The sequence below is a fragment of the Astyanax mexicanus genome, chromosome 8 (assembly GCF_023375975.1).
Source record: "Astyanax mexicanus isolate ESR-SI-001 chromosome 8, AstMex3_surface, whole genome shotgun sequence".
NCBI classification, from domain to species: domain Eukaryota; kingdom Metazoa; phylum Chordata; class Actinopteri; order Characiformes; family Acestrorhamphidae; genus Astyanax; species Astyanax mexicanus.
This window is the reverse complement of record NC_064415.1, coordinates 25,246,660-25,256,226: the sequence shown is the minus strand read 5'-3', so window position 1 is coordinate 25,256,226 and position 9,567 is coordinate 25,246,660. Positions and strand designations below refer to the sequence as shown.

Sequence of the window (9,567 nt, the reverse complement as noted above, 5' to 3'; positions counted from 1 at the left end):
TTTCACTGTTATCTGTTATTGACCATTCACTGCTACCATTGTACAAATAGTGAAAAGGAGAGTAAGACATAAGTGAGGTGAGAAGGAAAATTCTGAGAGAGCAAAAGATACAGATAGGGAGAGGGAGAAGAAAAAAAAAAGAAGAAAAATAATACAGCGAAAGAAAAAAAAAGATTTTCCACTCCTGTCACAGACAGATGTGGGAACTTACAGAGATGTCACCATAGTGTGAGATTTGACAAGCAGGGAGAGCGAGAGAGAAAGAGAGAGTGTGTGAGAGAAAGAAAGAGTGTGAGAGCAGGCAAGAGAGAGGTTGTGGAGTAGAAACAGAGTGTTACACCTTAGCCTGTGTCTGTCCAGTGTCTTTCCTTTTTTGGTTCCTTCCTGCTCCTGTCCTCTGTTCTCGTGTTTTGTTTACCTGTCATGTTTCCCAGCCATGTGCTACTGTGTTTTGGTCATGTCTCCGCCTTAGCCCCGCCTTGTCATCTGTAACCCCTCCTGTCTCCTTTGTAACCCCGCCCCCCTCATTACCTCCACAGGTGTCCCTAGTGTGTGCCTGTGTATAAATACCCCATGTGCTCCTTTGTAGTTTGTCGCATCTTTTGTCTCAATTTGTCATGTTACTCTGTCCAGATTGTGTTCATCTGTTTTGTTTAGCCACAGACCTGCTGTGTTGTTTGTCCTCAGTGTCTCAGGTTTGCTTTATTTAGTTTGTTTCTTTGTTTGCGTAGCTTGCTTGTTTGGTTCAGTATTTTAGTTTATCCTCTGTTTCATAGTGTTTTGTTTTAGTTACCTTTTCTTTTTATATTCCCTAGTGTTCTTTTCTTTGTTAGTTTAAATATGGAAAATAAAAAAGACTTGCGTTTACATCCTGCCTCCTCCATGTTACACAGAGCACCTCTCGCGCAGACATTGTGTTTGCACAGTGATGTCACTCATACCAGAGGGGTTATAGCACTCAGGGCAGTTATTTACTGCTGTTCTTACCTAATTGTTTTCTTCATCTTTTACTCCCCATCAGCCACTGCTGTCACTCCCCCTCGGCCTGGACTGTCTCCCGCAGTATCATGCAGTGGTATAACTCACTGTGTTTATGGCCTGTGTGCTCATGCTCTATTAGCTGCAATAAGTGAGCTATAGGCAATTCCAGTCAATATTTTTTTTCCTGAAGATGCTGTGTCTCAGCCAGTAGGGGTTTAACGTGTACAAATATATGCATATACAACACACACACACACACACACTCATGCATGTAGACACACACACACACACACACACACACACACACACACACTTCAGAGCCATCATCCAGATGGCTGACAAAGTCAAATTGCTGGTTACATATTGCTTCATTCGATGCCCGATTCATTCAATTAAGCTGATGACTGCTGAGAAGGGCTTTGGAGAGGCTGAAATTACAGATTCTCTCTCACACACATACACACACACACATACACACACACACACACACACGTAAAACTATTATAGTGGGGTACTTCCATTGATTTGTATAAGATAAAAGTAATCCTGTCAAAATAACAGCCTGAAACTGCAAGAGAGAGAGAGAGAGAACTAGAAGGTCGTTTCCCCAAGACAATTACGACCATTCCACACACGGGTTGGGCGATATGATACTGTATAATTATTTTATCACATTATTCAACATTTTTCATACATCAGACATTTAAGACAAGACAACCAAATTTACCTTATTTATGTTGGACACAGATGGAATGTGGCCTCCACATTTTACCCATCATTGCTGTTAAAACACATACACATTTATTAAGCACACATACAACACAAAGGTTAAGGGCCTTGCTTAAGGGCCCAAGGATTTGGCACCTCGCCAAATCGAGTACTGAACCCAGAACCCTGTCATCAATTACAAGATGCTCTAACTGCTGAGCCTCCACTTCACTCGAAATGAAGGTCAGCCAATCCAAAAAAAAATGTAAAAACTTTCAGTCACAAAGACTGGCTCTCATCAGGACCATGACCAAGAGCCTCAGAAGCCGCAAGTTAACAGCACCCCAGGTTATAGCCCACTTAAACCCTTCACAGAGTAATTTGATTTGAGAGAAATATGCTGTGAAAAGTTAGTATTACACATTATGTGTGTGTGTATTACACATTTGTGATGTTAAAACTGATAAAAAAAAACACCCAAAATAATTTATTAAAATGTATTTGTATTTGTTGCAATAGTGACATGGTCAAATAACTGTGTTAGCCCTACAAGAATGTAATTTATATGTGTTTATGTGTGGTATATTCTCAGAGGTGAAGGTGCAGCATATCATTAAAACATGTCACATGAACCTAATGAACTAATGAGGTATAGAAAATCAAAATGCATTAATTATAGACTACTCTCAAAGACATGCAGAAATGCTGGGCTCTAGTGTGTTTATGTGTGTTTGTGTGTGTGTGTGTATTAGCATAGCCACTCAAATGCATCATCCTGAGACTGTGTATGTGTGTTTGAGGGTGTATGTTTATGTGTGTCGGGGGGCTAAATAATTAATGCCTTGGCCACAGTTTGGCCTTCCATTTCCCTCTGGTTATGGCAGAGAAATGGAGTGGCCAAATAAAGCAACCCGCCCCCCCTCCCAAAACAGAGCTCCTATAGCAACAGAGAGAGAGAGAGAGAGACTTATAGAATGAGTATGATAAGAAAGAGAGAGAAAGAAAAAGACAGAGAGAGAGAGAATGACATGAGGGAAAAAATGCATCACGAGTTTCTTCCGAGTTAGTTTGGCAGGAGCTTTCTGGAACATTGTGTTAATGATTAATAAAGTCGGAGGAATTCCATGCCTTGCAGCCTCTCAGCAAAAACCCCACCTCCACCCCCCCAATCTCGTGCTAGACACACACACACACACACACACACACACACACACACACACACACACACACACACTTACACATGCACACACACACATGCACCAAATGCCTGACAAGACTCTTCCCCATCCTCCCCCTTCTCTCTCTCCCTCTCTCTTTCCCTTTCTCTCTCTCTCTCTCTTTTCTCCCTTAGGCCAAGAGACAGCCAAAATCAGCATGGACAGTTGTCAAGGTAACCTCTATGCAATCTATTTGCCCACCTCTCCTCTCCTCCGCCTGACCAAGGTCAGCCCTCTCTTTCTTTCGTTGCCGTTTTTGTTCGGCCAACAACGCCCCTCAAAAACCATCATTAGTACAGAGCCCAAAAGAACTGAAAAAAGAACAAGAATACAACTTTCCAAACCACCAGCCCAACACTGCATTCACACAGCTCCTGCTCTCAGGCCTCTCAACACAGACCCTACACACACACACACACACACACACACACACACCAGAGGCCTGTCTCTTTAACCATGCAGAGATTAGTGAATATAAAGACCCCCTGCCAGGAGGCACCTCTCAAAATGAAATAAATGCAGTGTGTGAAAAGAGAGTGAGCGCTAAATGGAACAAGAGGAGAAATGAATGGAGGGCATTTCGTGAAAACCAAACGCACACTCTCTCTTTCCCTCATATCTCTTCCTTCATAGGCCACTTACTTAATTATCCTGATTTATGATCATGTCCATGCAGCGTTTTCCTCACTGCATTCCATCTCTGTGTTCTAAAACAGTATCAGTAAGAAAAATCATAATGAAACATCTGCAAAATCAATTAACTTTCTTACTGTTTATGCACGTTAATGTTCCACAGACTTTTGACTCATTTCACATTGTGAACGGTTCTATGGTGAAATTTAGAAATCAAGCACCTGTGAGAATTTTTAGCAAACAAAAAGCTTCTTATCTGTGAAGTAAGTGTTTATTAGCTCAGTAAAACACCAGCATTACAATAAATACAAAAAGCAATTTTACAAAAAGCAGAGCTTTTACAGCCCTGGTTTCCTTAAAACATCTCCTAATCTCTCATCATCTGAGTTTAATAGAGTTATTTCTAGTTCTCAATATATTAACACATGGTTTGGTAAATTTGGTAAATCAGGTGAGCTGCTCCTTGTTGCGTTTTACTGTATATATGTTTATTTGCATCTGTTAAAATCATATGTGGTGTTTTTTTTTTAGGTAAAAACACTCATATATCCAACCAGATAAATGGATTAGTGTACTTTGCTTTGGTGCCTTAAACTGGTACACAGTACTGTATATATCTATATATATTTATAAGAAATTATATAAGAACATATTTGCAAATATAGTAAAGCTTATTAAAGCTTAGTTGGGACATTTGGCTCAAGTTTTCTTGAGTCTCTGCATGGATCATCTTCATGCTAGGATACATACGTCTGCGTTACATACGGCTGTTCTTGCTGGAGTGATACGTGACGTGCAGGTTTTATAGATGGTGTATAAACCAATAGGGTGTTGAAATTGTATATTTTTTATACTTCTCCTCCAACCACAAGTAGATCCTAACAATAACCTCAAAATGAAAAATATAGGGTATTAAGGTTAAGTTTTGATTGATTTTATTTAGATTTGAAGATGATTTAGATTACTTCTCAGCGTACAGTAGTTTAGCCTCCGTCTTTCACGTTATAAAGAATGTTTAAGGTTTTTGTTCTTAAACCTACGCAAACATCACAAATGGACCTCAGGGGAAACTCCAAGAAAAATGCTGGATATGGGTCATTTAATGTGCGTGTGTGTGTAAGTATGACGTGAATTCACTGGAAGAATTGTTTGGGGTCACTGATAGGTCAGGAAAACTGTTGTGCCCTGCTGGCAAAACTGGCAGTGCCACCCTGCTCTGCTCAATACTGCTAATAGGAGAGTAATAGAGCATTAAACTGACAGAGAGAAAAGGAGTGAGAGAGGAGAGAAAAAGACAGAGGTAGCTGGAGTGTAAATGTGTCACAGTGACAGAATTCAGTTTGACTTGCTTAGAAATTATTCATTATGATATTTTCTATTTTATTACGTTTCTCTTTGATTTGATTATTTTGATATTTACTAAATTCTGTGACTGGAGAAACGGGTTACACACTAGTGGAATATGTACAGGTATTGTTTATATTATGATTATTATGATTACTATGACTACAATGTGTAATATTTCAATTAATTAACATAATTAGTCATCTACTTTAGAGGCAATACAGCTAACAAATGTTTTTGGGAAATGAAAAAAATAATCTTCTCATCAACTGTAGTGGGAGCTAAAAAGCAAAGAAAAATATATATATTTCGACACATTATATCTCTTTTTACACCATATATTATATGTCTATGGATAAAGACAAAATATATTAATGAAGTTCTTTGCACAAAATCACAAGCAGAGGCCGGCAATGTTAGCAGCTCAGAGAACCTAGTAAACTCCTTCATCTGCAGACTTGCCACAGCCAGTAGGTACAGATCCCTCTCTCAGACAAAGTCTGCTGACTAATTCTGCTGTGTACTGTCTGTGGTTCTCAACCAAAATGACCAAAATTAATCTTCAACTATTCTAGTGGATACCTAACATCTATTTGAACATAAAAACTGCAAAGCCAGCAGTGACCAATGCCTGTTTAAATATAACACTACTGAATGAGATTGCTCACTGATTCACCATCATGAATTACAGTGTAGTCTTGTGAGTTGACATAATCAGAGCATTCTTCATTGAATATTATTGTAATTAAATAAAATGTATTCTTTATCCAAGTGACTGGATTTCCACTGTCTGACTGATGCACTGATGTGTTTCACACTTTAAGAACAGAGAGAGGAACTCTGCTCAGAGAGAGAAAGAGATACGGATACAAAAGGAGAAGGGGCGGAGAGAGTGGGGGACAAGGAAGGGAAGATGATCATTTATCTAAATACGTCTCAGGACCTCACCTTGTTTGTGTTTTGCGCCACAATTCAGTCTGAGTCATCAGCATGGGTGTGTCCCAGAGTTCCGTACCACAACAAGAACTTTGCACAAATACGTTTCCTCACTGTAATAACAAATCCTCTCATTTCTTAAAGGGGGATTTTACAGGAGAAGAAAAACACAGCTCTTTAGTGTTTTAGGGATCCATGCTGATCGGCAAAGGCCTTTTGATTAACCGAATGATGATATTGTGTGGCTAATACAGAGTGGATCTGGATACCACATTAGCTTTTTCCAGGCAACCTTAGTAATGTATCACAGGTTTGACTTCTGTAATGTTTTATGCATTGTGTCTTAAGATGAGTCCACGGTTCACAACCAGCAGACCGAAATGGGGGACCTTCGACTAATCTAGAGGGGAGTATGGCATCACATCAATGTCAAAAGTCGAGGGCGCAAAAATACCAGGTGAAAAAAAATTAACCAGCGTGTTTTGACATTTTGCGTGTGTAAATGAACTTCTCGTGAGCACAAATTTGAAACTAGCGAGCAAAAAAAGGGAATCGTGTGCTCTCGAGCTTCATTTTTCTCCTCTCAGGTGCTTTTTTCCCCCGCACGCTGTGTGAATTACCTGCTGCAGCAGTTTGTGCTCGACTGAGTGTTCTGCGCTCAATTTTTGAAAGGGGTGTTTTTGACAGTTTGGGGGCAGGGTCAGGATCGCCTCCCTCAGCGAACGCTATTGGCTGATATCTCCAGGGTTCATGACGGACCGCCTACCTCCACAAGCCAGAGGAGGGCGGAGAAAGAAGGACGGCAGGAGAGTTAGCTAGCTGGCTATGCTAACATCCAAACAACCCGCTCTCCGGCGCGACCCGCTCTGTCTGCCCGGGTTAAGTGCCCAAAGAGACCCGCTCTGTCTGCCCAGTCTCTCGCCTGTAGTGACCATCTCTCGCCTGTGGCGATCAGCTTGCCGGCTCTGTCTGCCCGGCATCAGTGCTAAGAGCGACCGGTGCTGTTCGCACAGAGAGCCAGTTGCTCTAGGCGCTAACCTGACAAAGCTGGCGAGAGAGAGAGCGGGTTGTTTGGATGTTAGCATAGCCAGCTAGCTAACTCTCCTGGCGGCTGCCGTCCTTCTTTCCCCGCCCTCCTCCGGCTCGTGGAGGCAGGCGCTCCGTCACAAACCGTGGAGATATCAGCCAATAGCGTTTACTGAGGGAGGCGACCCTGGCCCCGCCCCCAAATTGTCAAAAACACCCCTTTCAAAACTGAAGCGCAAAAAGCTCAGTCGAACACAAACTGCTGCTGCAGGTAATTCACACAGCGCGCAAGGAAAAAAAACACCCGAGAGGAGAAAAAATTAAGCTCGAGAGCAAAATTTTCTTAAGCGTGCACATGATTCCCTTTTTTTTTTGCTCGCTAGTTTCACATTTGTGCTCACGAGAAGTTCATTTACACACGCAAAATGTTAAAACACGCTGGATAATTTTTTTCACCTGGTATTTTTGCGCCCTCGACTTTTGACATTGATGTGATGCTGTTATGCAGGTTTCTTTATTGTGACGTCACAATAAGTGAGCCATCCAAACAGCTCCTGATTCCTGCCAACAAAAATACATAAGTAGTCAACAAACAAATACAGCATGTGACATAAACATGGGCAGCAATTTGATTTATTATATAATAATTCCAGGGTTGAAACTGTTTGGGTCAAATTGATCCCAAGGATAAAAATGTTAGTAAATGAGAAGGTAACAGAAGGGTTAGAAGGGGTGTTCCTAAATGGGGAGGGGGCAAAATATTATAATAAATGTCATCTGTGTGGATTTTTTCAGAGCTTGGAGTGTTTCATGAATGCAAGAACACAAGAAGGGCCGTCAACGTTAATGCATTAAAGCATGTGAAGTATAATGATCTGAAAATGTCTGCTTTGTTAAACACTTTTATTCTGCATATGTTTAATATCTTCAATATTACGTTTACCATGTAGAAAAAAATATCATACAAAAACCCTATCCGGATGGGATTAGTTTCTCAGGGGGTCCTAGGGTAATTTTCTCTTTTATGGGGGGTCCTCTGGGATTTTATTCCCGTCCAAAATGACCACATATGTGTTTTTCTCAGACGTCCTCTGAGAATATTACAGTCTGAATAACCTACTGTTTTTCGCTGAACTCTGTGGTCCTCTGGTAATTTTAGTCCAGTCCGGACTCACATCTGCCTCCTCGCGTTTCATAAAATAAAATAAATGTCCACTGCCACACACCATAATTACACTTTGGGTGTGCATTTCCACGGGATCCATGTAAAACACAACAGCAAGCGGAAACGGACACGGCTTACAGACGTGTTTTTATATAGAATTTCACACTTTGTGGTTGTGAACTGTACTTTCGAATTATGTTCGCAGCAAACCGAAATAAGAGTCATGTCTCTACTCTGCGGCACTGTCTCTTAGAGCGCTTAGATGCCGCCATCGTGTTTTGGGTTCTCAACATGATATCACGTGACAATCATGTGACCGAAGAAGTCAAAAATCTCACTGGTCCTCCTGTTTTTTTAATTGCAGTCCAGGTGCAAGAGTTTTATCACTGAGTAGAAGTGTGAAATATTTTTCACAGACGTCCCCCTGAGAAACTAATCCCGTCCAGAAAGGGCTAAAGAAAGAAAACCTATCGAATGAGAAGAAGTGTGTCCAAACTTTTGACTGGTACTGTATAGGCCTATATGCTATTCCTGGGAAGGTGCACTCTGCAGGTCAATCTCACTGAACAGACAAGCGGGAACAAGACAAGACAACAAGACAAGACAACAGGGAAGGAAGCGGTCAAAGTCTGGAGATATGAGGATAACGGCTGGAGAAGAAATAAGAAACAAAAGTGAATGTATGAAGGCAGCCAAGGAACAGAGCTCCCTCTCTCTCTCACTCTCTCTCTCTCACTCTCTCTCTCTCTCTCTCCTTCATTCTCTCTCTTTCACCATCCTCGTGATATCAGCAGAAATGTGAAGGAAAAAAATGCGAGCCGCTGTTGACACAGCCCTGACCTTCCCCTCATTCCGCTCCCCCAAGTGTGAAATTGAACGTCGGCCAGAAAAGAGAGAGAGAGAGAGAGTGAGTATGTGAGAGAGACAGAGAGAAAGAGAGAGAGACCAAAGGAGAAAAGGTAGAGAAAAATGAGCCATTCTCCACACAGAACTAACAGAGAAATCCAATATCACATATATCAAACCGTGTGGATTGTTGCCGTGCTATTCCATTTAAGGAGATGTGATTTGGAGCACACTGAGCGCTGCGGGAGTGGTATTGATCTCCCCCTGCAGTCGGCTCTCACCGGTGGCCTCCGCAGTAATTTCTCCAGGAGACATCGGTCAACACAGAAACAGTCAGATAGGGTGTGTTACAGTCGCTAGCGTCTGACCTCTGCCACCCTTATTCTCTGTCTTCTGCACCACAAACTCCAGACTAAACAAGTGTATATGCTTCAGTAAAATATCTTATTTAGCATGAATGACCGACAACAAGCTGTAGTTCTTTTAAAAATGGAAACCCACTGGTGAAGACACTTATCTACCCTCCAACCCAACACCAAGAGAGTGAAAATGTCTCCACAAATATATAAATCTCATTTATCTAAACAAAGACATAAAAAACATGGCACAAATCAGAATATGCTGTACCTCCCCTAAATAAACCCAATAAAAGATAACAGGTCAGCAGCAGAGCATGCTGGGAGCTTCTCAGAATGCACTAACAAACACCAT

General features: G+C 41.4%; 1 long non-coding RNA gene across 1 annotated transcript; it reads left to right on the top strand.

Annotated features, from left to right (window-relative positions):
• The first annotated feature begins 337 nt into the window (after positions 1–337).
• Positions 338–867, top strand: LOC125803980 (uncharacterized). Its single transcript, XR_007440460.1, has 2 exons — positions 338–695; positions 816–867. It is a non-coding gene; the product is annotated as an uncharacterized LOC125803980 (long non-coding RNA).
• Positions 868–9,567: the final 8,700 nt, after the last annotated feature.